We start from the raw sequence: 26,860 nt of genomic DNA, 5'->3' as shown, positions 1-26,860 counted from the left end.
TCATCATCCACAAAGAACCAAGGATTTTATTTCAAGCAAGCAAAGGTATCGGAAAGAAAATCCATTTTTATAAATATGCCGCAGCCAAGGGGATTCGAGGGAGGGGGTGATGACATCACATTGCAGATAAAGCAATTGAAAAGCACCTTTTTATCATTTGATGAAATATCATAAAACAGCAATGCAGAACACGTGGTTATGAACAAACTTTTGAAGACAAAGCACAGGTGAGTGCACGTGAAAGAACGAGGGAATATTTGCACAGCTTTATCAAAGCGAGAAAGATGAGATGGGCGTCCGCGAGAGGATTGCATGGTGAGCGGTTACCTGCTCGGTGACTATGTCTGGAGGGTCTCGAGAAAGGAAGAGTTCAACGAGGGTAAAACGAGCTTGTTTACAACACACGGTGGAGACGTGAACTCACATCACAGTCTGTAAAACAGAGTGAAGACTTTCATGACCAACTGGAAGTTTTCAGGTAGTGAAGAGCGAATGACAAAACGTGGTCACCTGGTCTCAGGTTAGGGTTTCATTTTTTTCAATCTTACGAAGATCAGTGTGGTGCATAGTTCATCATTGACCAGGAATCCTTTGATTAACTTTACACGTTACAAACAACACAATTATCACACAAATAAAACAATATTCCCATAAAAACAAGATTACTTGGTCATTTGACAATTTGTGAAACAGGTAGAGGATCAGTAAAAGAACACCGAATATGGAACAGATATATTTAAAGAGAAAAGCAAAGAAAACGGTGAGAGTGGGTGGAACTGACAGTGGAACAAACATCAAGGGAATGAATGAACAGAAGTGGTGGGAAATACAAACTTGGAAGTAAAAAGGTTGAGTTAGGAACCATCACTGGAGGTAATAAAGATCATGGATTAGAAGTGAGGATGACAAGAGGTGGCGGTGAAATGCTTGCTTGAAGTCGTGGAGAGAAAAAGCAAGCCAGAAGAGCCTCTGGAAGGTGGTCACAGAGATGGGAGAAGTGAGGCACAAGAGTTGAGGTGTGAAGTCACCTTGGCTTCTGGAAGTTTAACAAGAAGGGGTTTGTTTTCTTGAAGAACGTGTGCAACCTGGAGTTGTTGGCGATGGCCAGAGGACAGAGAGAGAGAGAGCAGAGAGAGAGCAGAGAGAGAGCAGAGAGAGAGCAGAGAGAGAGCAGAGAGAGAGCAGAGAGAGAGAGAGAGAGCAGAGAGAGAGAGAGAGCAGAGAGAGAGAGAGAGAGAGAGAGAGAGAGAGAGAGAGAGAGAGAGAGAGAGAGAGAGAGAGAGAGAGAGAGAGAGAGAGAGAGAGAGAGAGAGAGAGAGAGAGAGAGAGAGAGAGAGAGAGAGAGAGAGAGAGCACAGAGAGAGCACAGAGAGAGCACAGAGAGAGAGAGAGAGAGAGAGAGAGAGAGAGAGAGAGAGAGAGAGAGAGAGAGAGAGAGAGAGAGAGAGAGAGAGAGAGAGAGAGAGAGAGAGAGAGAGAGAGAGAGAGAGAGAGAGAGAGAGAGAGAGAGAGAGAGAGAGAGAGAGAGAGAGAGAGAGAGAGAGAGAGAGAGAGAGAGAGAGAGAGAGAGAGAGAGAGAGAGAGAGAGAGAGAGAGAGAGAGAGAGAGAGAGAGAGAGAGAGAGAGAGAGGTTGGAGAATAGATCGGACAAACCAGAGAGACCAGCTTGCGATGAGAGACCAACTGACCTTGTGCTTCGGCCTCATCACAAGAGATTCAAATAATTGAGTGCTTTTAATTCCAGGAGAGATGGATGCGATGCGAGGGCACCAGCACATGGAGGAAAGCAACACTCCATTAAGAGATGGAAAAAGGCCTTGCAGACCGAGTGGAACTCATCTTCCAAGGAAAGACTTGGTTCAACAGGAGACACCCAATCTGCAGCTGACTTTGGAGGCCAGCTCAAGAAAGTTCATGGAAGGACAAAGCTGTCAACAGAGTGAACCTCTTCCAGTGGATGATCAAGGAACACACAGAGTCATTTGTCGATCATTCTGGAGTGATGTGGTGATGAGATTTCCAGGATTGAAGGACGTATTCCATTCGTGAGACCAGAATCCAATTGGAGAGAGGGGGAAAGCGCTGCTGTCTGCCAAGTTGGGGTATGCACAGCACAATGTGGAGTCACCCACAAAAAGGAACAGAACATTTTTTTTTTCAGAGCATCAGAGAGGTCCTCCATATAGATGAGGCACAAGACTAGGCAAAAGCATGGCCTTGGAGAACTCCAGCCTCCAATGGGAGAGGGATCAATTGATGGTAACATGTTGACTATGTGAATGAAGGGAAATCATAAATCCAGGAATGAAGGTGACCTTCCATGCCACAAGCACAGCTTGGCAAGCAAAGCAGGAAGACTGTCGATTACCTAAGATGTGTCAACTGAGATGGTGCTGACTACTTTTTCAAGATTGAGCGGCTCAAACCAGAGGTAAGAGGGGGAGCAGAAGCATGTTCAGTGTTGAGCGACAAGAACGGAATCCAAACTGATGGTTGGAGACCAAACTGAAAGCATGAAAAAGTTGACATCAGAAGCAATGATTAATTCCATGACTGCTCATCATTGGAAGGAAGCTCACTGGCTTGTAGTTGGTTGGGGCTATGCTTACATCCTTCTCGTGTGCAGCAATGAATGTTTGCAGACTTCCATGCAGAGGGAAGGCGGCCAAAGGAGAAGGCAAGACAATGGTGCAGGGAGAAGGGGGGGCAAGAATGGAGAGAAGGATATCAGAACATGGGCAGTGATGCCATCCAGTTTGTCAAAGTATGAAACTTTCTCTTATCTTTTCAGGTGAAAAGGAAGGGAAGTCCAGTACACAATGGGAAAGTTGGAGTAAGGTGGGGACAGAATGGAATGGGTTAGTTACACAAGATTTAGAAGCATATTTTAGATATTCTGCCTAAACTCGAGCAAAGTCTGCAGTATGGCCGTTTGAGGAGAGTGAGGAAAGGATGGAGGGGCAACACACAAAAGAGACGGACTTGACAAGTCGCCATCATGACTTGCGGGAAATATAATGCTTGGAAGTGTAGGGCCTTGAGATTTGCAAGATGATGTTGTTAGGTTTGCCTCAGGATGGATGGACACTTGTTGTGAGCCTTCACGAAAGAACGAAAGTTACTCTCAATCAGTTAAGGTTTCCAAGATGACCGAGCAAGCTGCTTGACTGCAATCTCCTTCCCACAGTGTACTAGGGTCGAGAGGATGGATAGGAAAGCTGCAGACAGAATGGGATAAACCGGTGCACGGAAGAAAGTAGACTTTTGTGAAAGTATTCTCATGTGGAATCAATTCCAGGTGCTGTGGCGATGGTGGTACCATCCTTTTCTGGAGGGCAGACTGAAGATCCTGCAAAATGACCTGTGCCATCAGTCACAACCATCATTGGGGTTGCTCCTTCACAACAGGCAGAGGTATGGACCAGGCAGGAAAGTTATCAGAAGAGGCAATGGAGGGGAGAAGAGGAACAAGAGAGATTGGATGGAAAGTTAGTCATTACGAGGTCCAGGAGGGAGGACGTACAAGTTGAAGAAATCCGGGTTGGGATGTTTATAGATCGAGGGAAACCCAAGGAGTTGCAGAAGGTCTTTCTATAATGCCACGGCTGGTTGTCGTTGACCCAACATCCTGACGGCTGGCATGGTAACAGTTGAAGACAACCAGATGAGAAAGAGTTGGGATGGGCGATGAGTTCAGCGACATCAACAAGAAATACAGCTGTGTCGAGAGTCGTTTGGAAACGAGATAGAGCAGCAGAAAAGCAACATATTACAGAGCACTTATTCATTAACCAAGGTCAGAAATCAAGGCGCTAAAAATAAGAAAAATGTGAATATTTGCAAAGGTTTCTTAAATGGAGAAACATGTACGGCCACAAGATGTGTGCACGATCAATGGTTACCTGCTTGGTGACTCAGCATGTCCGGAGGGCATCAAGAAAGGAAGATCTCCATTGGGGGTAAACTTGCTCGTGCTTCAAGAACTCATTTCACAATCTGTAAAACAGAGCAAAGACTTCCTGAACAATGAGACGTTTTCAGGTGGTGAAAAGTGAATGACAAAACACGGTCACCTGGTCTCAGGTTAGGGATTAATTTTTCAATCTTCCAAAGATCAGTGTGGTGCATAGTTCATCATTGACCAGGAATCCGTTGCTCAACTTCACGTGTCAACAACAACACCATAATAACACAAGGAGAACAATCTTCCCGTAAAAACAAGATTACTTGATCATTTGACAATTTGTGAAACAGGTGGAGGATCAGTAAAAGAAAACCGAATATGGAACAGATATATTTAAAGACAAAGCTCAGAAAACAGTGAGTGTGGGTGGAAGAAAAAGTGAATATTTGCAGCTTTCCAAAACCAAGAAACATGCGTGTCGACAAGGTGTGCGTCCGGTCAAATGTCCGGAGGTGACCAAATGACCTGCTGAGTGACCGAGTACGTCCGGAAGTCATCAAGAAAGGAACATCTCCATTGGGGGTAAAACTTGCTTGTACTTTGGAGAACACATTTCACAATCTGTAAAACAGCAAAGACTTTCATGACCAACTTGGTTTCAGGTAGTGAAGAGTGAATGACAAAACGTGGTCACCTGGTCTCAGGTTAGGGTTTCCTTTTTTTTCAATCTTACGAAGATCAGTGTGGTGCATAGTTCATCACTGACCAGGAATCCGTTGCTCAACTTCACACATTACCAAGAAAACCATTATGATGTCAAAAACTAATTGGGATAACAGGAAGAGGGAGAGGTTAAAGGGTCAATGAGTGGAAAGAGTTTGGCGAGTGGGTCTGTGAGAAACCATGACGTATTGATTGATGGACAGCAGTACTGCAGGACTTGAGATACACAACGGGACACAAACGTCTGAGTCCAACAGCAGGTTTATTAGCTCTGCCACCGAAGGTGGAAGGAGGTTATGTTTTCACCCCTCTCTTGTTGCTTGGTGAAAAAAATTTCACTAAGTTTGTCGGTTTGTCGTGTTTATATCTCTGTGTATTTGTCACACAATTTTGCCAGTTTTCAAGCAACCGTTATGAATTGTGTGTGTGTGTGTGTGTGTGTGTGTGTGTGTGTGTGTGTGTGTGTGTGTGTGTGTGTGTGTGTGTGTGTGTGTGTGTGTGTGTGTGTGTGTGTGACCAGCCAAGGATAGCAATGAGAAACACGTACGGTCACAAGATGTGTGCACGATCAATGGTTACCTGATTGGTGACTCGGCATGCCCGGAGGGCATCAAGGAAGGAAGATCTCCATTGGGGGTAAACTTGCTCGTGCTTCGAGAACTCATTTCACAATCTGTAAAACAGAGCCAAGACCTTCATGAACAATGAGACGTTTTCAGGTGGTGAAGAAGAATGACAAAACAATGTCACCTGGTCTCAGGTTAGGGATTAATTTTTCAATCATACAAAGTTCAGTGTGGTGCAAAGTTCATCATTGACCAGGAATCCGTTGCTTAACTTCACATATTCGCTGCTTTTCCTGAATATATGTATGTGTGTGTGTATAAATATATATTTTTATATAGCCTCAAACTATTCACACCTTTACATTTGTCACGTTTTATTGTGTTTAGGCCTGAATTCAAAATTGATAAAATAAAAAAAATTGTCACCGATCAACACAAAATACCCCATAATGTCAAAGTGGAATTTTTTTTTTTTTGACATTTTTTACAAATTAAAAATGAAAAGATAAAATGTTGAGTCAATACGTCGTAGAAGCGTCTTTGGGAGTGAATACAGCTTCGAGGCTTCTTGTGTCTGTATTACCTTCGCACATCTGGATTTGGGCACTTTCTCCTATTTTTGCTCAAGCTTTCTCAAATTGGATGGGGAGTTTCGGTGAACTAAATATTCAAGTCTTTCCACAGATTTTCAATGGGATTGAAGTCTGGGCCACTCAGAGACTTTCAGGTTCTTGTACTGAAGTCATTTCAGTCTTGCTTTGGCTGTTTGCTTTGGGTCATTGTCCTGTTGGAATGTAAATATTCACCACAGTCTGAGGTCTTTTGCACTCTGAAGCAGGTTCTCCTCAAGGGTTTGCCTGAATTTGGCTCCATTCATTGCTCCCTCCATCCTTACAGGTCTCCCAGTCCCTCCTGCTGAAAAACATCCCCAAACATGATGATGCCATCACCATACTTCAGTCGGGATGGTGTTAAATGGGTGATGAGCTGTGCTCGGTTTCTGCCCGATGTCGTGCTTTTCATTCAGGCCAAAGAGTTCAATGTTCATCTCATTAGACCACAGAATCTTTTGCCTCATGCCCTCGGAGTCTTTCCCGTGCCTTTTTGCAAACTCCAGGCGTGCAGTCATGTGTCTTTTTCTCAGAAGTGGCTTCCGTCTGACCACTCTCCCATAAATCCGAGATATGTGAATTGCTGCAGAGATTGTTGTCCTTCCAACAAGGTTCTCCCTTCTCAACTAAGGAACTCTGTAGTTCTGTCAGAGTGGTCATTGGGTTCTTGTTCACCCTGACCATGGTCTTCTTGCCCAGTTGCCCAGTTTGGTCAGACGGCCAGCTCGAGGAAGAGTCTGGGTCGTTCCACATTCTTTCCATTTCCTAATGATGGAGCTCACTGTGCTCTTGGGAACTTTCAACATTCCAGAAAGTATTTTATACCTTTCCCAGATCTATGCCTCCTTACATTTCTATCTCGGAGTTCCAGGACAGTTACTTGGACTTCATGGTGGAGTTTCTGCTCTGACATGCACTGTCAACTGTGGGACCTTCGAGAGAAAGGTGTGTTTCTTTCTAAATCATGTCCAATCAATTGAATTGGCCACAGGTGAACTGCAATCAAGTTGTGGAGACATCTCAAGTGTGATCAAAGGAAATTGGATGCACCTGAGCTCAATTTTGGTGTCACAGCAATGGGGTTGAATACTTATTGATGCAAAACATTTTAGCTTTTCATTAATTTGTAGGAATTCTAAAAACATGTTTTCACTTTGTCGTAATGGGGTATTTTGTATGGATTGGTGACAAAAAGATTGAAATCTAATTTATTTAATGTAATCCATTTTAAATTCAGGCTGAAACACAACAAAATGTGAGAAAAGTCGAGGGGTGTGAATACTTTCTGAAGGCACTGTGTTACAGAGCAGTTATTCATCAACAAAGTTTAGAAAAAAATAAGATGGTTAAAAAACATTTTTAAAGTGAATATTTGCAAAGGTTTCCGAAATTGAGAAACATGTCCATCTACAGGGTGTGTGTACGGTGAGTGGTGACCTGCTGGGTGACTGTGCATTTCCGGAGGTACAAAGAAAGGAGGATCTCCAATGGGGTAAAACTTGCTTGTGCTTTCAGAACTCATTTCACAATCTGTAAAACATAGCAAAGACTTTCTCGACCAACTGGAAGGTTTCAGGTCGTGAAGAGTGAATGACAAAACACGGCTCACCTGGTCTCAGGTTTGGGATTAATTTTTTCAATCTTACAAAGATCAGTGTGGTGCATCGTTCATCATTGACCAGAATCCTTTGCTGAACCTGACGCATTCGCTGCCAAAGCAGAATCATATCAAAAATAACATTATCGCAAAAAAACGACTTTTGTTGTTCAACCGTTTTTTGCTTTTAGTCTTTTCTTTACAGGAGTGAGACTCATTGAAGAACAAGGTGGAACCGACAGTGAAACATCAAGGGAATGAATGAACAGGAAAAATGGTGAGAAATACAAACGAGGAAGTAAAAAGGTTGAGTTCGGAAACATTACTGGAGGTAATAAAGATCATGGGTTGGAACGGAGGATGACAATTGGTGGCGGTGAAACGCTTGCTTGAAGTCAGAGGGAAGAGTAAACCACAACAGCCTCTGGATGGTGGTTCCATTGATGGGAGAAGTGAGGCATAAGAGTTGAGGGATGAAGGTTGAGGTGTGAAGTCACATTGGATTCTGGAAGTTTAACAATAAGGGGTCTCTTTTCTTGAAGAACTTGTGCATCCTGGAGTTGTTGGGGATTGTCGGAGGACTGAGAGAGCAGAGGGAGCAATGTTGGAGAATAGATAGGATAAACCAGAGACCAGCAACCAGCTTGCGATGTGAGAGCAACAGACCTTGTGCTTCGGTCTCATCATGGGAGATTAAAAAAATTTTGAGCGCTTTTGATTCCAGGAGAGACAGATGTGATACAGAGGTGCCAGCGCATGGAGGAAAGCAGGACAGTGAGCGATGGAAAAAAGCCTTGTTGACCGAGTGCAACTGATTTTCCAAGGAAAGACTTGATTCGATGGAGGATCCCCAGTCTGCATCTGACTTTGGAGGGGAGCTCAAGAAAGTTCATGGCTGATGGTGAGTCCAAGGTCAAGAGGTTGAACCTCTTCCAGGGGATGACCAAGGAAATAGATAGTTTTGGTCATTTGACAATCATTCTGGAATGATGTGGTGATGATTTCCTTGATTGAAGGACGTGTTCCATTCGTGAGAGCAGAATCAAACAAGAGAGATTGAAGGAGAGGAGGAGAGGAGACACAGCTGCTGTCTGCCAAGTTGGGGAACGTACAACACAATGTGGAGTCAACCACAAAAAGGAACAGAGCATCAGAGAGGTCCTTCATATAGATGAGGAACAAGACTGGGCATAAGCACTGCCCTGGAGAACTCCAGCCTCCAAATGGGAGAGAGAGAGATCAATTGATGGTAACATGTTGACTATGTGAATGAAGGAAGTGATGAATCCAGGAATTAAGGTGACCTTCCATGCCACAAGCACAGCTTGGCAAGCAAAGCAAGAAGACCGTGTCGATTGCCTAAGATGTGTCAACCGAGACGGTGCTGACCACTTTTTCAAGATTGAGCGTCTCAAACCAGAGGTGAGAGGGGGAGCAGAAGCATGTTCAGTGTTGAGCGACGAGAATGGAATCCAAACTGATGGTTGGAGACCAAACTGTTTGAAAACAAGAAAAAGTTGACATCAGAAGCAATGATGAATTCCATGACTGCTTGTAATTGGAAGCAAGCTCACTGGCTTACAGTTGGTTGGGGCGATGTTTACATCCTTCTCGTGTGCAGCAATGAATGTTTGCAGACTTCCATGCAGAGGGCAGGCGGCCAAAGGAGAAGGCAAGACAATGGCGCAGGGAGAGGGGGGCAAGAATGGGAGAGAAGGATTTGAGAACATGGGCACTGATGCCATCTAGTTTGTCAAAGTATGAAACTTTGTCTATCTTTTCAGGTGAAAACGAAGGGAAGTCCAGAAGACAATGGGTAAGTTGGAGTCAGGTGGGGACAGAATGGAATGAGTTAGTTACACAAGATTTAGAAGCAGATTTTAGATATTCTGCCTTATCTCGGGAAAAGTCTGCAGCCTGGCCATTTGCGGTGAGGATGGGATGGAGGGGCAACACACACCAGAGACCGTCCTGACAAGTCGCCATCATGACTTGCGGGAAACATAACGGTTGGAGTGTATGGCCTTGAGATTTGAAATGTGATGTTGTTTGGTTTGTCTCAGGATGGATGGACACTTGTTGCAAGCCTTAATGAATGAAAGTTGTCCTCAGTCAGGTCGTGTTTCCAAGATGACCGAGCAAGTTGCTTGACTGCAATCGCCTTCCCACAGTGTACAAGGGTCGAGAGGATGGATAGGAAAGTTGCAGACAGAATGGGATAAACCGGTGCATGGACGAAAGTAGACTTTTGTGAAAGTATTCTCATGTGCAATCAATTCCAGGTGCTGCGGAGATGGTGGTACCATCCTTTTCTGGAGGGCAGACTGAAGATCCTGCAAAATGACCTGTGCCATCAGTCACAGCCATCATTGGCATTGCTCCTTCACAACAGGCAGAGGTATGAACCAGGCAGGAAAGTTATCAGAAGAGGCAATGGAGGGGAGAAGAGGAACAAGAGAGATCGGATGGAAAGTTAGTCATTACGAGGTCCAGGAGGGAGGACGTACAAGTTGTAGAAATCCAGGTTGGGATGTTTATAGATCGAGTGAAACCAAAGGAGTTGCAGAAGGCCTTTCTGCAATGCCACGGCTGGTTGTCGTTGACCCAACATCCTGACGGCTGGCATGGTAATAGTTGAAGACAACCAGATGAGAAAGAGTTGGGATGGGCGATTACGAGTTCAGCCACATCAACAAGAAATTGAGGTGTGTCGAGTCTCGTTTGGAAAAGAGATAGAACAGCAGAAAAGCAACATATTACAGAGCACTTATTCATTAACCAAGGTCAGAAACCAAGTCGTTTAAAATAAGAAAAAGGTGAATATTTGCAAAGGTTTCCTAAATGGAGAAACATGTGCGGCCACAAGATGTGTGTACGATCAATGGTTACCTGCTTGGTGAGTGACTCAGCATGTCCGGAGGGCATCAAGAAAGGAAGATCTCCATTGGGGGCAAACTTGCTCGTGCTTCCAGAACTCATTTCACAATCTGTAAAACAGAGCAAAGACTTCCTGAACAATGAGACGTTTTCAGGTGGTGAAGAAGAATGACAAAACACGGTCACCTGGTCTCAGGTTAGGGATTAATTTTTCAATCATACAAAGTTCAGTGTGGTGCATAGTTCATCATTGACCAGGAATCCATTGCTTAACTTCACATATTCGTTGCTTTTCCTAAATATATGTATATGTGTGTGTGTATAAACATATATTTTTATATCGCTTCAAAGTATTCACACCCCTTTACATTTGTCACATTTTATTGCGTTTCGGCCTGAATTTAAAATTGATCAAATTAAAAAATTTGTCTCCGATCGACAGAAAATACCCCATAATGTCAAAGTGGAATTTATTTTTTGACATTTTTTACAAATTAAAAATGAAAAGATAAAATGTCTTGAGTCAATACGTCGTAGAAGCGCCTTTGGCAGTGATTACAGCTTTGAGGCTTCTTGTGTCTGTTTTACCTTCGCACATCTGGATTTGGGGATTTTCTCCCATTTTTGCCCAAGCTTTCTCCTATTGGATGGGGAGTTTCGGTGAACAGAAACATTCAAGTCTTTCCACAGATTTTCAATGGGATTCAAGTCTGGGCCACTCAGAGACTTTCACGTTATTGTTCTGAAGCCATTTCAGTCTTGCTTCGGCTGTTTGCTTGGGGTCATTGTCCTGTTAGAATGTAAATATTCACCACAGTCTAAGTCTTTTACACTCTGAAGCAGGTTCTCCTCAAGGGTTTGCCTGTATTTGGCTCCATTCATTGTTCCCTCCATCCTTACAGGTCCCCCAGTCCCTGCTGCTGAAAAAAATATCCCCGTAATATGATGATGCCACCACCATGCTTCAGTGGGGATGGTGTTAAATGGGTGATGAGCTGTGCTCGGTTTCCGACAGACGTGGTGCTTTTCATTCAGGCCAAAGAGTTCAATGCTCATCTCATCAGACCACAGAATCTTTTGCCTCATGCCCTCGGAGTCTTTCCCGTGCCTTTTTGCAAACTCCAGGCGTGCCGTCATGCGTCTTTTTCTCAGGAGTGGCTTCCGTCTGACCACTCTCCCATAAAGCCGAGATATGTGAATTGCTGCAGAGATTGTTGTCCTTCTGACAAGGTTCTCCCTTCTCAACCAAGGAACTCTGTAGTTCTGTCAGAGTGGTCATTGGGTTCTTGTTCACCTTTCTGACCATGGTCTTCTTGCCCAGTTTGGTCAGACGGCCAGCTCGAGAAAGAGTCTGGGTTGTTCCACATTCTTTCCATTTCCTAATGATGGAGCTCACTGTGCTCTTGGGAACTTTCAACATTCCAGAAATTATTTTATACCTTTCCCAGATCGATGTATCCTCACAATTCTGTCTCGGAGTTGTACGGACAGTTAGTTGGACTTCATGGTGGAGTTTCTGCTCTGACATACACTGTCAACTGTGGGACCTTCGATAGAAAGGTGTGTTTCTTTCCAAATCATGTCCAATCAATTGAGTCGGCCACAGGTGGACTCCAATCAAGTTGTGGAGACATCTCAAGTGTGATCAAAGGAAATTGGATGCACCTGAGCTCAATTTGAGTGTCATTGAGAATGGGGTTGAATACTTATTGATGCAAAACATTTTGGCTTTTCATCAATTTGTAAGAATTCTCGAAACATGTTTTCACTTTGTCATTATGGGGTATTTTGTGTGGATTGGTGACAAAAATATTTAAATATAATTTATTTTATGTAATCCATTTTAAATTCAGGCTGTAACGCAACAAAATGTGAGAAAAGTCGAGGAGGTGTGAATACTGTTACGGCTGTGGAAATTTGCACAAAACCAGAAAGGACCTAAGATCAGTTATGACGATAAGTAATTGTGTAGTTCGATTTCCCCACCGTTGTTTCGAGGGAATTTCCGTGTTCACAGGGCTGCGATCCTTTGAGATAGCAGTTTTTCTTTTCTCTGTCATTATTTTGGACCAATCATCCCCAACAACCAAATTGCCACCACCAACATCATTCCCAAACAACTACAACTCAAACACCACCACCTTCACCTCTTTACCTCCACAACTCCACCCCGCAAACAGCGCTTCACCGCCATCCTCAAACGACGCCCGCCAGCAACCAAATCGCCACCACCAACACCCTTCCCAAACCACCGCAGCAAACTCCCACCACAAGTCGTACCATGGGTTGTGAATGGGTTCCTTTCGCCTCGAAAAGCGGATCAGGAATGATTCACGCCACCTTTTCATCCATCCAATGGCTGAGCATCAGGTGGTGTAGCCCCGCCTCCGAACCCGCTGTGATCCACAAATTTGCATATACGCTCCTCCCTCGGCCTATATAAGCGTGAGCACAACGCAGCTCGTGGCAGAAAAAGTGGGAGCAGTGGAGTGGCAGCAGCAGTGCGTCGGCAGTCAAGTGTGTCGGTCGCGGCAGTCAAGTCTGGAGAAGCAGGAGACGGAGCAGTCAAGTCGAGTGCAGTGTCGGCGGGGCAGTCAAGTCGAGTGCAGTGTCGGCGGGGCAGTCAAGTCGAGTGCAGTGTCGGCGGGGCAGTCAAGTCGAGTGCAGTGTCGGCGGGGCAGTCAAGTCGAGTGCAGTGTCGGCGGGGCAGTCAAGTCGAGTGCAGTGTCGGCGGGGCAGTCAAGTCGAGTGCAGTGTCAGCGGGGCAGTCAAGTCGAGTGCAGTGTCGGCGGGGCAGTCAAGTCGAGTGCAGTGTCGGCGGGGCAGTCAAGTCGAGTGCAGTGTCGGCGGGGCAGTCAAGTCGAGTGCAGTGTCGGCGGGGCAGTCAAGTCGAGTGCAGTGTCGGCGGGGCAGTCAAGTCGAGTGCAGTGTCGGCGGGGCAGTCAAGTCGAGTGCAGTGGCGGCGGGGCAGTCAAGTCGAGTGCAGTGTCGGCGGGGCAGTCAAGTCGAATGCAGTGTCGGCGGGGCAGTCAAGTCGAGTGCAGTGTCGGCGGGGCAGTCAAGTCGAGTGCAGTCTCGGCGGGGCAGTCAAGTCGAATGCAGTGTCGGCGGGGCAGTCAAGTCGAGTGGAGTGTCGACGGGGCAGTCAAGGCGGGAGACGGAGCTCGAAGCCGACGGGAAAGGCAGACGGGCGCCGAACGCCGGAGTGAGCTCGCCGGCCACGCCAGGGGCATGAAGCCAGGCGCAGCGACGCTGACATCGCGGCTTGCCCGCCATCGCACCACGAGGGCGCAGTTAAGACCCTTCGGTCTCCTGGACCTGGCTGCTCATCCAGGTTCCACGAACCTGTCTGCCACCCTTGCCTTTGAGGGTGGCTTGTTCCTTTCCTTTTTGTGTAAATGCATGTGGTGGCACAGTCTTATAAATAGAACTGTCTTAGTGTGCATGTGAAATCAAGACTTTATTCGGTTGTAATTCTTGCTTTCATTGCTTTGACTGTTATACGTGCATGATTTTCTGTATGGCTGTGAAATATGTGCCTTGTCTGAGTGTGCAACAAATGTGCTTGTTGAACTGTTCCCCATTTCATTGCGTCCTTTCCCTTGTTTGAAAGTTCCATCTTGCATCACGGAAGGAATTGGTAGAAGGGTGTCAGCACCGGGTAAATAATCACGTCCGTCAGGGCCGGCGATAACACCGCTCGGTTATCACTGAAGCACGGAACGGACCGCTTAAGCGGTTTGTTTCCTTGGCCGGCCAGCGGTGAGGTACGATCGCCCGGTGAACTCCCCGCGCAGGAACATGGGTTGGTCGAGTTTGGCGAACAACCCTATCCTGTGCGGGTGGCCGATTGGCACGATTGTGGTGTGGTCGAAAGACCCACCCATGACGAGCTCCAGGCGGTAGTTCCAAGGAGGGTCACGACTGAATTGTCCGTGCCGGTGGGCAAAGCGGTCGGAATTTGAGTTACGTGGCCGATCGCACCGAAATTCGTAACAATACTTTCTGAAGGCACCGTGTTGCAGAGCACTTATTCATTAACAAAGTTGAGAAAACAATGAGGGTTAAAAAAAATTTTTAAGTGAATGTTTGCAAAGGTTTCCTAAATTGAAAAACATGTACGTCTACAGGGTGTGTGTACGGTGAGTGGTTACCTGCTGGGTGACTGTGCATTTCCGGAGGTAGAAAGAAAGATCTCCAATGGGGTAAAACTTGCTTGTGCTTTCAGAACTCATTTCACAATCTGTAAAACAGAGCAAAGACTTTCTCGACCAACTGGAAGGTTTCAGATCGTGAAGAATGAATGACAAAACACGGCTCACCTGGTCTCAGGTTTGGGATTAATTTTTTCAATCTAACAAAGATCAGTGTGGTGCATCGTTCATCATTGACCAGAATCCTTTGCTGAACCTTACGCATTCACTGCCAAACCAGAATCATATCAAAAACAACATTATAGTTAAACAAATAGCTCCGCAAAGCGGGCGTTACCCCTCAGTCCATGCATTGTAAAAGGAATCAGTGATATCACGATGATGCAGTCAGTTAGAGCACGTTGGACGTCATATCGAAAATCAATCAGACTTCAAGATGGCTACCGTGGCAGCGAGTGAAAATCGCAGCGTGCCCATTTTCGAAAGGAACCTTCCTCAACTCAACCCCAACACACCCTGCAAAAATGGATTTAATGGGACAAGGCGTTCTCGAAATCGACGGAAATCAATTTCAAGATGGCTGCCATGAAGGCCACATTGAAAACCGCAGCGTGCCCATTTTCGAAAGGAACCTTCCTCTACTCAACCCCAACACACCCTGCAAAAATGGATTTAATGGGACAAGGCGTTCTCCTCGAAATTGACGGAAACCAATTTCAAGATGGCTGCCATGGAGGCCACATTGAAAATCGCAGCATGCCCATTTTCAAAAGGAACCTTCCTCTACTCAACCTCAACATACCCTGCAAAAATGGATTTAATTGAACAAGGCGTTCTCCTCGAAATTGACGGAAACCAAAAGTTGACGGACGCCCGAACACCAAAGTATGAACTTTGACCTCTGTGACCTTGAAAAGTAGGTCAAATCAAAAACCCAGGTTACATATCATGTATCCTCATCAGATATACCTGTGATAAAAATTTGGCGATGATCCAGCCATTCGTTCAGGAGAAATACCATTTCTAGGTTTTCAGTTTTGGCCCAATGGTGACCAAGCTGATAATCAAATTGCGCTCATTATCGAAAGGAACCTTCCTCAACCCAGCCCCAACACACACTGCAAAAATGAATTTAATCGGACAAGGCGTTCTCCTCAAAATCGACAGAAACCAATTTCAAGATGGCTGCCATGGAGGCCACATTGAAAATCACAGCGCACCCATTTTCGAAAAGAACCTTCCTCGACTCAACCCCAACAAACCCTGCAAAAATGGATTAAATCGGACAAGACTTTCTCCTCGAAATTGACGGAAACCAAAAGTTGACGGACGCCCGAACAACGCCTGTGACGACAATACCCCTGAGCCCAATTTGGGCTGAGGGGTAAAAACGACTCTTTTGTTGTTTGACCGTTTTTTGCTTTTAATCTTTTCTTTACAGGAGTGAGACTCATTGAAGAACAAGGTGGAACCGACAGTGAAACATCAAGGGAATGAATGAACAGGAAAAATGGTGAGAAATACAAACGAAGAAGTAAAAAGGTTGAGTTAGGAAACATAACTGGAGGTAATAAAGATCATGGGTTGGAACGGCGGATGACAATCGGTGGCGGTGAAATGCTTGCTTGAAGTCAGAGGGAAGAGTAAGCCAGAACAGCCTCTGGATGGTGGTTCCATCGATGGGAGAAGTGAGGCATAAGAGTTGAGGGATGAAGGTTGAGGTGTGAAGTCACATTGGATTCTGGAAGTTTAACAATAAGGGGTCTGTTTTCTTGAAGAACTCGTGCATCCTGGAGTTGTTGGAGATTGTCGGAGGACTGAGAGAGCAGAGGGAGCAATGTTGGAGAATAGATAGGATAAACCAGAGACCAGCAACCAGCTTGCGATGTGAGAGCAACAGACCTTGTGCTTCGGTCTCATCATGGGAGATTAAAAAAATTGAGCGCTTTTGATTCCAGGAGACAGATGTGATACAGAGGTGCCAGCACATGGAAGAAAGCAGGACAGTGAGCGATGGAAAAAGGCCTTGTTGACCGAGTGCAACTGATTTTCCAAGGAAAGACTTGATTCAATGGAGGATCCCCAGTCTGCATCTGACTTTGGAGGGGAGCTCAAGAAAGTTCATGGCTGATAGTGAGGCTGAGGTCAAGAGGTTGAACCTCTTCCAGGGGATGACCAAGGAAATAGATAGTTTGGGTCATTTGACAATCATTCTGGAATGATGTGGTGATGATTTCCTTGATTGAAGGACGTGTTCCATTCGTGAGAGCAGAATCAAACAAGAGAGATTGAAGGAGAGGAGGAGAGGAGACACAGCTGCTGTCTGCCAAGTTGGGGAACGTACAACACAATGTGGAGTCAACCACAAAAAGGAACAGAGCATCAGAGAGGTCCTTCATTTCGATGAGGAACAAGACTGGGCATAAGCACTGCCCTGGAGAACTCCGGAAGAGAAAGAGAAAGAGAAAGAGAACTCCAGAAGAGAAAGAGAAAGAGAAAGAGAACTCCAGAAGAGAAAGAGAAAGAGAAAGAGAACTCCAGAAGAGAAAGAGAAAGAGAAAGAGAACTCCAGAAGAGAAAGAGAAAGAGAAAGAGAACTCCAGAAGAGAAAGAGAAAGAGAAAGAGAACTCCAGAAGAGAAAGAGAAAGAGAAAGAGAACTCCAGAAGAGAAAGAGAAAGAGAAAGAGAACTCCAGAAGAGAAAGAGAAAGAGAAAGAGAACTCCAGAAGAGAAAGAGAAAGAGAAAGAGAACTCCAGAAGAGAAAGAGAAAGAGAAAGAGAACTCCAGAAGAGAAAGAGAAAGAGAAAGAGAAAGAGAAACAGAAAGAGAAAGAGAAAGAGAAATACAAAGAGAAAGAGAAAGAGAAAGATAAAGATAAAGATAAAGATAAAGATAAAGATAAAGAGAAAGAGAAAGAGAAAGAGAAAGAGAACAAATGATGGTAACATGTTGACTATATGAATGAAGGAAGTGATGAATCCAGGAATTCAGGTGACCTTCCATGCCACAAGCACAGCTTGGCAAGCAAAGCAAGAAGACTGTCGATTGCCAAAGATGTGTCAACCGAGACTGTGCTGACCACTTTTTCAAGATTGAGGGTCTCAAACCAGAGGTGAGAGGGGGAGCAGAAGCATGTTCAGTGTTGAGCGACAAGAATGGAATCCAAACTGATGGTTGGAGACCAAACTGTTTGAAAACAAGAAAAAGTTGACATCAGAAGCAATGATGAATTCCATGACTGCTTGTAATTGGAAGCAAGCTCACTGGCTTACAGTTGGTTGGGGCGATGTTTACATCCTTCTCGTGTGCAGCAATGAATGTTTGCCGACTTCCATGCAGAGGGAAGGTGGCCAAAGGAGAAGGCAAGACAATGGCGCAGGGAGAGGGAGGCAAGAATGGTAGAGAACGATTTGAGAACATGGGCACTGATGCCATCCAGTTTGTCAAAGTATGAAACTTTGTCTATCTTTTCAGGTGAAAAGGACAGGAAGTCCAGTCGACATTGGGTAAGTTGGAGTCAGGTGGGGACAGAATGGAATGTTTGTTACACAAGATTTAGAAGCAGATTATAGATATTCTGCCTTATCTCGGGAAAAGTCTGCAGTCTGGCCTGCAGTGAAAAGTCTGCAGTCATTTGCGGTGAGGCTGGGATGGAGGGCAACACACCCCAGGGATTTGACAAGTCGCCATCATGACTTGCGGGAAACATAACGGTTGGAGTGTATGGCCTTGAGATTTGCAATGTGATGTTGTTTGGTTTGCCTCAGGATGGATGGACACTTGTTGCAAGCCTTAATGAATGAATGAAAGTTGCGCTCAGTCAGGTCGTGTTTCCAAGATGACCGAGCAAGCTGCTTGACTGCAATCTCCTTCCCATAGTGTGGTAGGGTCGAGAGGATGGATAGGAAAGCTGCAGACGGAATGGGATAAACCGGTGCACGGAAGAAAGTAGACTTTTGTGAAAGTATTCTCATGTGGAATCAATTCCAGGTGCTGTGGCGATGGTGGTACCATCCTTTTCTGGAGGGCAGACTGAAGATCCTGCAAAATGACCTGTGCCATCAGTCACAACCGTCAATGTGGTTGCTCCTTCACAACAGGCAGAGGTATGAACCAGGCAGGAAAGTTATCAGAAGAGCCAATGGAAGGGAGCAGAGGAACAAGAGAGATCGGATGGAAAGTTCCTCATTACGAGGTCCAGGAGGGAGGACGTACAAGTTGAAGAAATCCGGGTTGGGATGTTTATAGATCGAGGGAAACCCAAGGAGTTGCAGAAGGCCTTTCTATAATTCCAAGGCTGGTTGTCGTTGACCCAACATCCTGATGGCTGGCATGGTAACAGTTGAAGACAACCAGATGTGAAAGAGTTGGGATGGGCGATGAGTTCAGCGACATCAACAAGAAATAGAGCTGTGTCGAGAGTCGTTTGGAAACGAGACAGAGCAGCAGAAAAGCAACGTATTACAGAGCACTTATTCATTAACCAAGGTCAGAAATCAAGTCGCTTAAAAGAAGAAAAATGTGAATATTTGCAAAGGTTTCCTAAATGGAGAAACACGTACGGCCACAAGATGTGTGCACGATCAATGGTTACCTGCTTGGTGACACAGCATGTCCGGAGGGCATCAAGAAAGGAAGATCTCCATTGGGGGTAAACTTGCTCGTGCTTCCAGAACTCATTTCACAATCTGTAAAACAGAGCAAAGACCTTCATGAACAATGAGACGTTTTCAGGCAGTTTTGAGGAATGACAAAACACGGTCACCTGGTCTCAGGTTTGGGATTAATTTTTTTTTCAATCTTACGAAGATCAGTGTGGTGCATAGTTCATCATTGACCAGGAATCCGTTGCCCAACTTCACACATTACCAAGAAAACCATTATGATGTCAAAAACTAATTGGGATAACAGGAAGAGGGAGAGGTTAAAGGGTCAATGAGTGGAAAGAGTTTGGCGAGTGGGTCTGTGAGAAACCATGACGTATTGAATGATGGACAGCAGTCCTGCAGGACTTGAGATACACAACGGGACACAAACGTCTGAGTCCAACAGCAGGTTTATTAGCGGTAGAAGGAGGTTATGTTTTCACCCCTCTCTTGTTCCGTGGTGAAAAAAATTTTCACAAAGTTTGTCGGTTTGTCGTGTATGTCACACAATTTTAAAGGAGAGAAGGAGAGAGAGAAGGAGAGAGAGAGAGAGAGAGAGAGAGAGAGAGAGAGAGAGAGAGAGAGAGAAAGAGAGAGAGAGAGTGAGAGTGAGAGTGAGAGAGAGAGTGAAGGAGAGAGAGACAGAGAGAGTGAAGGAGAGAGAGACAGAGTGAAGGAGAGAGAGAGAGAGACAGACCGGCCAAGGATAGCAATGCTGAATTTTGGTGAAGATCCGAATCTGGATCTGAGAATTATTTAATTTTAACTGATTCTTCACCATTTTGAGATGGGGCAAAAACGATATTGCATGATATCTCAAAAAGTTGGACAGCTTCGGATGATATTTTGGGGACAGGTTGGGCGATTCTTCACCAAAACGATAGCGAGGTCAAGAACCTCAATTCCGTGACCATTCTCTGGCTCGTAAAGTTTGACGATCGATTTGATTTCTATTGAGCTTTTATAAAAAAAAATGCGCCCCCATGTCCCTCCCAAAAATCCCGGCTTTTTTTCCCAGAGTCCCAAATCCAAGATGGCTGGCGGCGCCATCTTGAAAAATTCCGTTTTGAACCAGAGCACCAAGAATCATGTACAAAGACACTTTTTCGGGTATGTTGACCACAAGGATTCAGAATCTGACAGTTTGACGTTACATCATTTTGACCCAGAAATCCAAGATGGCCACCTTCCGGTGGAGCGAAAACGCAACATTTGAATGGGAGCACCTTGGATCATGAATTAACACATTATTTCTGCTACATCACACACATTTTCTTCATATACTTATTTCTGTCTTTCCAGGGAACGTACAAGTATACGAGACGGCACTGAGACGCACAGTATTGAGAAGATAGCTGTCAAGACAATGTCCACCGTTCTGTGTGTCCTCCAGTGTGGCGTGCTTTGCAATGAAGCCACCGATGCCATTGTCTCCATTGAGAGTTGGGGAAATCTCAAAAAAAAGGCCCCGTCATGGAGTGATCCCGACAAGTTCGGAGACGTCTACGCAACGGTCGATTGGGATAACGGTCGCAGCATACAATGTGTCCATAAATCATGCAAGTTCACCATATGGAATGCCAAGACAAAACGTAAGAAACGAGAGGTTGAGGAATGCCAATCTCAGTCTTCGTCTGTGTCTGAGGCTTTCCCCTCAGCTGCCGCTCCACCAGCCAAGCGGCTCGATCGAGTGTCGAAGGGCTGATGCATGAAAAAAACAAAATGTGAGTGGTGCGATAAACCGGAGTCGGCCAAGCACCCTGAATCAAAGCTGTCCCTGATATCGGACGATCATGCATGGGCAGCTTTCAAGAGCCATGCGGTTGCCCTCGAAGATCATAAAATGCAAGACAGAATCAACTGTGTGATCGATTATGCAGCTGGTGATCCCGACGCGATCGAGATCAGATATCACAACAAATGCTGGTTGAAATATGTGCGTAGTTACCAGAAAATGAGTGGATGACAAACTCCCACGCATGCACAATGTCAATCTCCGTGACGCTCAGACTATCTTCTTTGACCACATCAGAACAGTTATCTTTGATGAACATACGCTCAGGTCACCGCAGTCTCCTAACTTCCTCAAAGACGACAGCTCTATCATATCTCGGTATGGCTTCCCAACGTCAAGTCATTCTTTATCAAAGATATCCTGACCCGAGAGTTTGAGGGCAAGATTGGCTTCCACTCCCGCCCTCAGAGGAACCAGTGACCTCGTCTATGACACGTCTGAAGGTGGTTCATATGTCGAAGCAGCGCTCTCCGCCATCGGTGTCAGCAGTGAGCAACTGGTGCGCAACGTGGCTGAGTGGTTAAAGGATGACATCAAGTCAATCAAACTCAACACATGGCCGCCGAGAGTCGAGGAGCTGGAAGAGGAGGAAGAGCTCTCGCCTCTCCTGGTCCAGCTGCTATCTGCTTTGCAGGGGACGAAGGGGGTCGATCTGTCTCCCAGCACATTCTCTCTCTCGTCCAGGAGACCAGAAGGTTTATTCAAGTGAAAAGAGCCAGAACGTTTGACCTCATGGACTGATGGGGTCATCCACCGACATCACAAAAATGCATTGCTGCCGGATCTGACCCGTGACTTTCCCCCCCCGAAATCACTCAATTAGTGACGCCATTACCGATAAACCTAATTTTCTCAATATCTGGAAAACTATGCATGATAATATCACGAATAAGGTGTCCATACTTATGTTTTCATTGTCAATCATTACCCTGATGCTATTCATATTGCTAGAAAATGTATAGTTTACCACGTAAATGCATGGTTCATCCACTAAATTAGCGACGCCATTACCGAAACCTCACTATCTGAAAAACTGTGCATGATAATATCACAAATAAGGTGTCTATACCGATATTTTTATGGTCAATCATGACCCTGACACCCGTGTTATTACTGGGAAATGTGTAGTTTACCAAGTAAATGTGGAGCCCACCTGCTAATGAAGCGACGCCATTACCGAACAACGATATTTGGAAAAACTTGCAAATGTGCAGTTCACATAATTAACTTGATGTCCTCTTGACATTACAAGTCTTCTCTATCACTTTCGTCGCTCTCATCATTGTCCTCACTCCAAGCATTATCTGGCTCTTCCTCATCGACTGAATTATCTTCCACGCCATCCCAATCATCCTCGTGTGGGCCTGTGAGGGACTCTGGAACTGAACTTCCTGGATACCAGTCTGGTTCAAAGCAGTTTTGAGACAACTTCCATCCATAGTCTGTCGGACTCACCCCACCAGCTGGATCTGTCTGATCAGCTCTCTTCCAGATTCTTGCCACATAGTGCACCCTTTTCATATGACTACCAAGTGTCTTGGCGCACGGGGGAAGAGAGGCACAGTTTATCTTCATAATGTGAAGCAAGGGGCTCCTTTTCATCACCACCACCCATTCGCATGAACGCCTTGTTTCTGGCTTCATTAATGTCAGAGGTTTTGAAGCTGTACAGCACGCAGACAAAGGACGCAACAGCTTGGATGTCTACCTCCTCAGCTGTTGGAGATCGCAATGCTATCACATGAGCTGCATCTGACTCCATCCGTGAGAAGAGCTTCACTTGCCCTTTCTGTAGAAACACGATGTGAAATCACAACCAGTCGAGGCATGAAGGCCGATTAGTGCTTCAGTGATACCAGTCTGTTTCTTCTCAAGAATGTCAGCTAGTTTAGTGACATCAATGTCCCTTCGCTGGTTGCCAGATCCATAGTCCACGATGATGTTGATCCCTTCCGACCTTCCAGAAAACCCAAGCAGAATGATGAAGATGTCCATATTAGTGGACCTTTCTAGAATGTTACCAGTGGAAATGTTTGCTTGAAAGGCAATGAGCGTGTCAGCTTCTTCAAGTCGACATTGGAGGTGATTCGGTTCCTCTATTTGCAGCACATCAGACTCGTTGTTCTTGTGAAACTTTGTTTTTACATCATGTGAAACTGTTTTTCTTCCAAGAATTGAACCATGTTGGATCTTCTTCCATTCCTCCATTACAAACCGGGCAAACTCTTCCTTGAATGATCCACTTTTGAGTAACTCTGTGCCACTCTGTCACTGAGCCTGGTCAGGTCCAGTAATGATGAATGATTTAGTTTAACGACGCAGGTTTCGCTCGGTATCTTTGATTGATGGTGCCTGGTACTTGTCGAGCACGAAATGTATTTGCTCCCCACGATACAAACATCCTTTTGCCAAAAGATCCTTTGCCATGGTTGCATATGTGGACTTGCTGTGCTGCAGCACGGTACCATGGAGGATAATACCGCCATCAATCACTGCGGCTGTTATTGGGGGAAGACTGTTGTCATCGAGAAACACTTCCTGTCTGCTTTCAAGATTCTTTGTGAGAGATGCCTTGTCCATCTTCAGGGGAGTTCCATCGCAATGGGCAAGAGAAAGTGGTACTTCAGTAACCGGGTAGCGAAGAATGTGATGCGGATCAAGTGCATCGCTTGTCTCGGCAGCAACAGCTAAGATTCGTCCAAAGACATCCCTGACTCCCTCTGCCGCATTCACTCTTCGTGCTGCGGTCTTCGATTGCTTCACGTTCTCTGCAGCAAAGTTCAACATTTTGATCCTTGCCACATAGTCACGATGACAAGTGTTATGGCATCTTCCTCTTCTATCCACAAAAAAGACATTCCTGTCCAAGGACGCCTCTCGTGCTGGTAGAAGTATGATCGGAACTTGAACAAGTGGTCTTCTGAGGTGGTACAGATGGTTCTGTGCTTGGAGGTGCTCCTCTCTTAACAGCACATAATCGACTGAGGCAAACTGAGTGGCAATATTTGCCTTCTGGGCCCTCAGCTGTTCTGATCTCTTCCGAGGTGTTTGAAAACTTGTCACTTTGAATTGCCTTTCGCCGTCTCGCAGGATTTTTGGCTGTTTCCCCAGTTGCTGGAATTGAAACACTTCAGGGTACATTTCTTTTCTCCTCTTTCTTTGCAAATTATACAAACAGGGTCGTCATTTGCCATGATCTGTAAATAACAAAAAGGGACAGAGACCAATGCATTATTTGCCAAATTGTAACAAAAGACAAAGATGGTACGACTCCAGAAGGCAACTTTCAGGGTGACCTCAACATTTTCAAGCACGAGAGTTGGCATTGTAATATTTCACCATAAAAACATGGGTGGAGACACCTTATTCGTGACATTGTCATGCATATTTTTCCAGACATTGAGCAAAATAGGCTTATCGGTAATGGCGTCACTAATTGAGTGATTTCGGGGGGGAAAGCCACGGGTCAGACCCGGCAGCAATGCATTTTTGTGGTGTTGTTGGATGAGCCCATCAGTCTATGAGGTCAAACGTTCTGGCGCTTTTCACTTGAATAAAACTTCTGGTCTCCTGGACGAGAGAGAGAATGTGCTGGGAGACAGATCTACCCCCTTCTTCCCCTGCAAAGCAGATAGCAGCTGGACCAGGAGAGGCGAGAGCTCTTCCTCCTCTTCTAGCTCCTCGACTCTCGGCGGCCATGGCTTGAGTTTGATTGACTTAATGTCATCCTTTAACCGCTCAGCCACGTTGCGCACCAGTTGCTCAATGCCGGCACCGATGGCGGAGAGCGCTGCTTCGACATATGAACCACCCCAGACGTGTCATAGACGAGGTCATTCTGGTTCTTCTGAGGGCGGGAGTGGAAGCCAATCTTGCCCACAAACTCCCGGGTCAGGATATCTTTGATAAAGAAAGACTTGACGCCGGATGTTGGGAAGCCATACCGAGATATGATGGAGCTGTAGTCTTTGAGGAGGCTCTGCGGTGACCTGAGCTCATGTTCATCAAAGATAACTGTTCTGATGTGGTCAAAGAAGATAGTCTGAGCCTCACGGAGATTGACATTGTGCATGCGTGGGAGTTTGTCATCCACTCATTTTCTGGTAACGACGCACATATTTCAACCAGCATTTGTTGTGATATCTGATCTCGATCGCGTAGGGATCACCAGCTGCATAATCGATCACACAGTTGGTTCTGTATTGCATTTTCTGATCTTCGAGGGCAACCGCATGGCTCTTGAAAGCTGCCCATGCATGATCGTCCGATATCAGGGACAGCTTTGATTCAGGGTGCTTGGCCGACTCCGGTTTATCGCACCACTCACATTTTGTTTTTTTCATGCATCAGCCCTTCTACACTCGATCGAGCCGCTTGGCTGGTGGAGCGGCAGCTGAGGGGAAAGCCTCAGACATAGACGAAGACTGAGATTGGCATTCCTCAACCTTTCGTTTTGTCTCGGCCTGTTCCAGTTTCTTGGCATTCCATATGGTCAACTTACATGATTTACGGACACATTGTACGACGGGACCATTATCCCAATTGACCGTTGCGTAGACGTCTCCGAACTTGTCAAGACCATTCCGTAACAGGGCCTTTTTCTTGAGATTTTTCCCAACTCTCAACGAAGACAATGGCATCGGTGGCTTCATTGCAAAGCACGCCACACTGGGAGGACACACGGAACGGTAGACATTGTCTTGACAGCTATCTTCTTAATACTGTGCGTCTCAGTGCCGTCTCGTATACTTGTACGTTCCCTGGAAAGACAGAAATAAGTATATGAAGAATAAGTGTGTGATGTAGCAGAAATAATGTGTTAATTCATGATCCAAGCTGCTCCCATTCAAAAGTTACATTTCCGCTCTTCCGGACGGCGGCCATCTTGCATTTCTGGGTCAAAATGATGTAACGTCAAACTGTCAGATTCGGAATCCTTGTGGTCAACATACCCGAAAAAGTGTCTTGGTACACGATTCTCGGTGCTCTGGTTCAAAACGGAATTTTTCAAGATGGCGCCGCCAGCCAACTTGGATTTGGGCCTCTGGAAAAAAATTCCGGGATTTTTGGGAGGGACATGGGGGCGAAATTTTTTTTATAAAAGCTCAATAGAAGTCAAATCAATCGTCAAACCTTACCAGCCAGAGAATGGTCACAGAATTGAGGTTCTTGACCCAACTACGACGTTCATATTGATCGCATGTTTCAAAAAGTTGAGGACGAGTTACAGTAAAACGAGGTGGACGAGTTCGTTCGGTGACAATAACATGCCGGTTCGATGTTCCGAATCGAGATCTGGCCTATCAGTGGCGTGCAAAACGTAACTTGTTCAGCCTGGCGGAGGTATGCACTCCATCCACCGAGTGATGTTCTCGTCTATTCTGTTAAGACAAAGTTTCAGAAAATAATAACTTCAATAAGTGGAAGGTTATGAATGCAACCATCCATTGGAGGTGAAAGGTGAGGGAGGAGGGGAGAAAGGATGGGGAGGAGGGGCGGAAGGAGGGGGAGGCGGGGCGGAAGGAGCAGGAGGGGAGGAGGGGCGGAAGGAGGGGAGGAGGGACAGGAGGGGAGGAGGGCGGAAGGAGAGGGAGGAGGGATGGAAGGAGAGGGAGGAGGGGTGAAAGGAGAGGGAGGAGGAGTGAAAGGAGAGGGAGGAGGGGTGAAAGGAGAGGGAGGAGGGGTGAAAGGAGAGGGAGGAGGGGTGAAGGAGAGGGAGGGGGTGGAGGAGAGGGAGGGGGTGGAGGAGAGGGAGGGGGTGGAGGAGAGGGAGGGGTGGAGGAGAGGGAGGGGGTGGAGGAGAGGGAGGGGTGGAGGAGAGGGAGGGGGTGGAGGAGAGGGAGGGGGTGGAGGAGAGGGAGGGGGTGGAGGAGAGGGAGGGGGTGGAGGAGAGGGAGGGGTGGAGGAGAGGGAGGGGTGGAGGAGAGGGAGGGGTGGAGGAGAGGGAGGGGTGGAGGAGAGGGAGGGGTGGAGGAGAGGGAGGGG

General features: G+C 46.0%; 1 long non-coding RNA gene across 3 annotated transcripts in view; it reads right to left on the bottom strand.

Moving 5' to 3' along the window:
* LOC147030997 (uncharacterized) overlaps nucleotides 1-26,860 on the bottom strand; it is a 27,897-nt gene continuing 1,037 nt past the window's right edge. Inside the window, exons 3-10 of one of the 3 annotated variants that reach the window (XR_015056616.1) lie at nucleotides 19,029-19,122; nucleotides 14,433-14,521; nucleotides 10,291-10,388; nucleotides 7,242-7,334; nucleotides 5,207-5,300; nucleotides 4,430-4,525; nucleotides 3,903-3,996; nucleotides 1-432 (exon numbers count right to left, since the gene is read on the bottom strand). This is a non-coding gene — a long non-coding RNA (uncharacterized LOC147030997). The remainder of the gene's footprint in view (nucleotides 433-3,902; nucleotides 3,997-4,429; nucleotides 4,526-5,206; nucleotides 5,301-7,241; nucleotides 7,335-10,290; nucleotides 10,389-14,432; nucleotides 14,522-19,028; nucleotides 19,123-26,860) is intronic. The other 2 variants (XR_015056618.1, XR_015056617.1) reach the window with 2 other exon arrangements.

Source organism: Eptatretus burgeri, chromosome 3 (genome assembly GCF_056783735.1).
Source record: "Eptatretus burgeri isolate ZD-2024b chromosome 3, Ebu_testis_v1, whole genome shotgun sequence".
Classification (NCBI taxonomy): Eukaryota; Metazoa; Chordata; class Myxini; order Myxiniformes; family Myxinidae; genus Eptatretus; species Eptatretus burgeri.
This window is presented reverse-complemented; position numbering and strand designations above follow the sequence as displayed.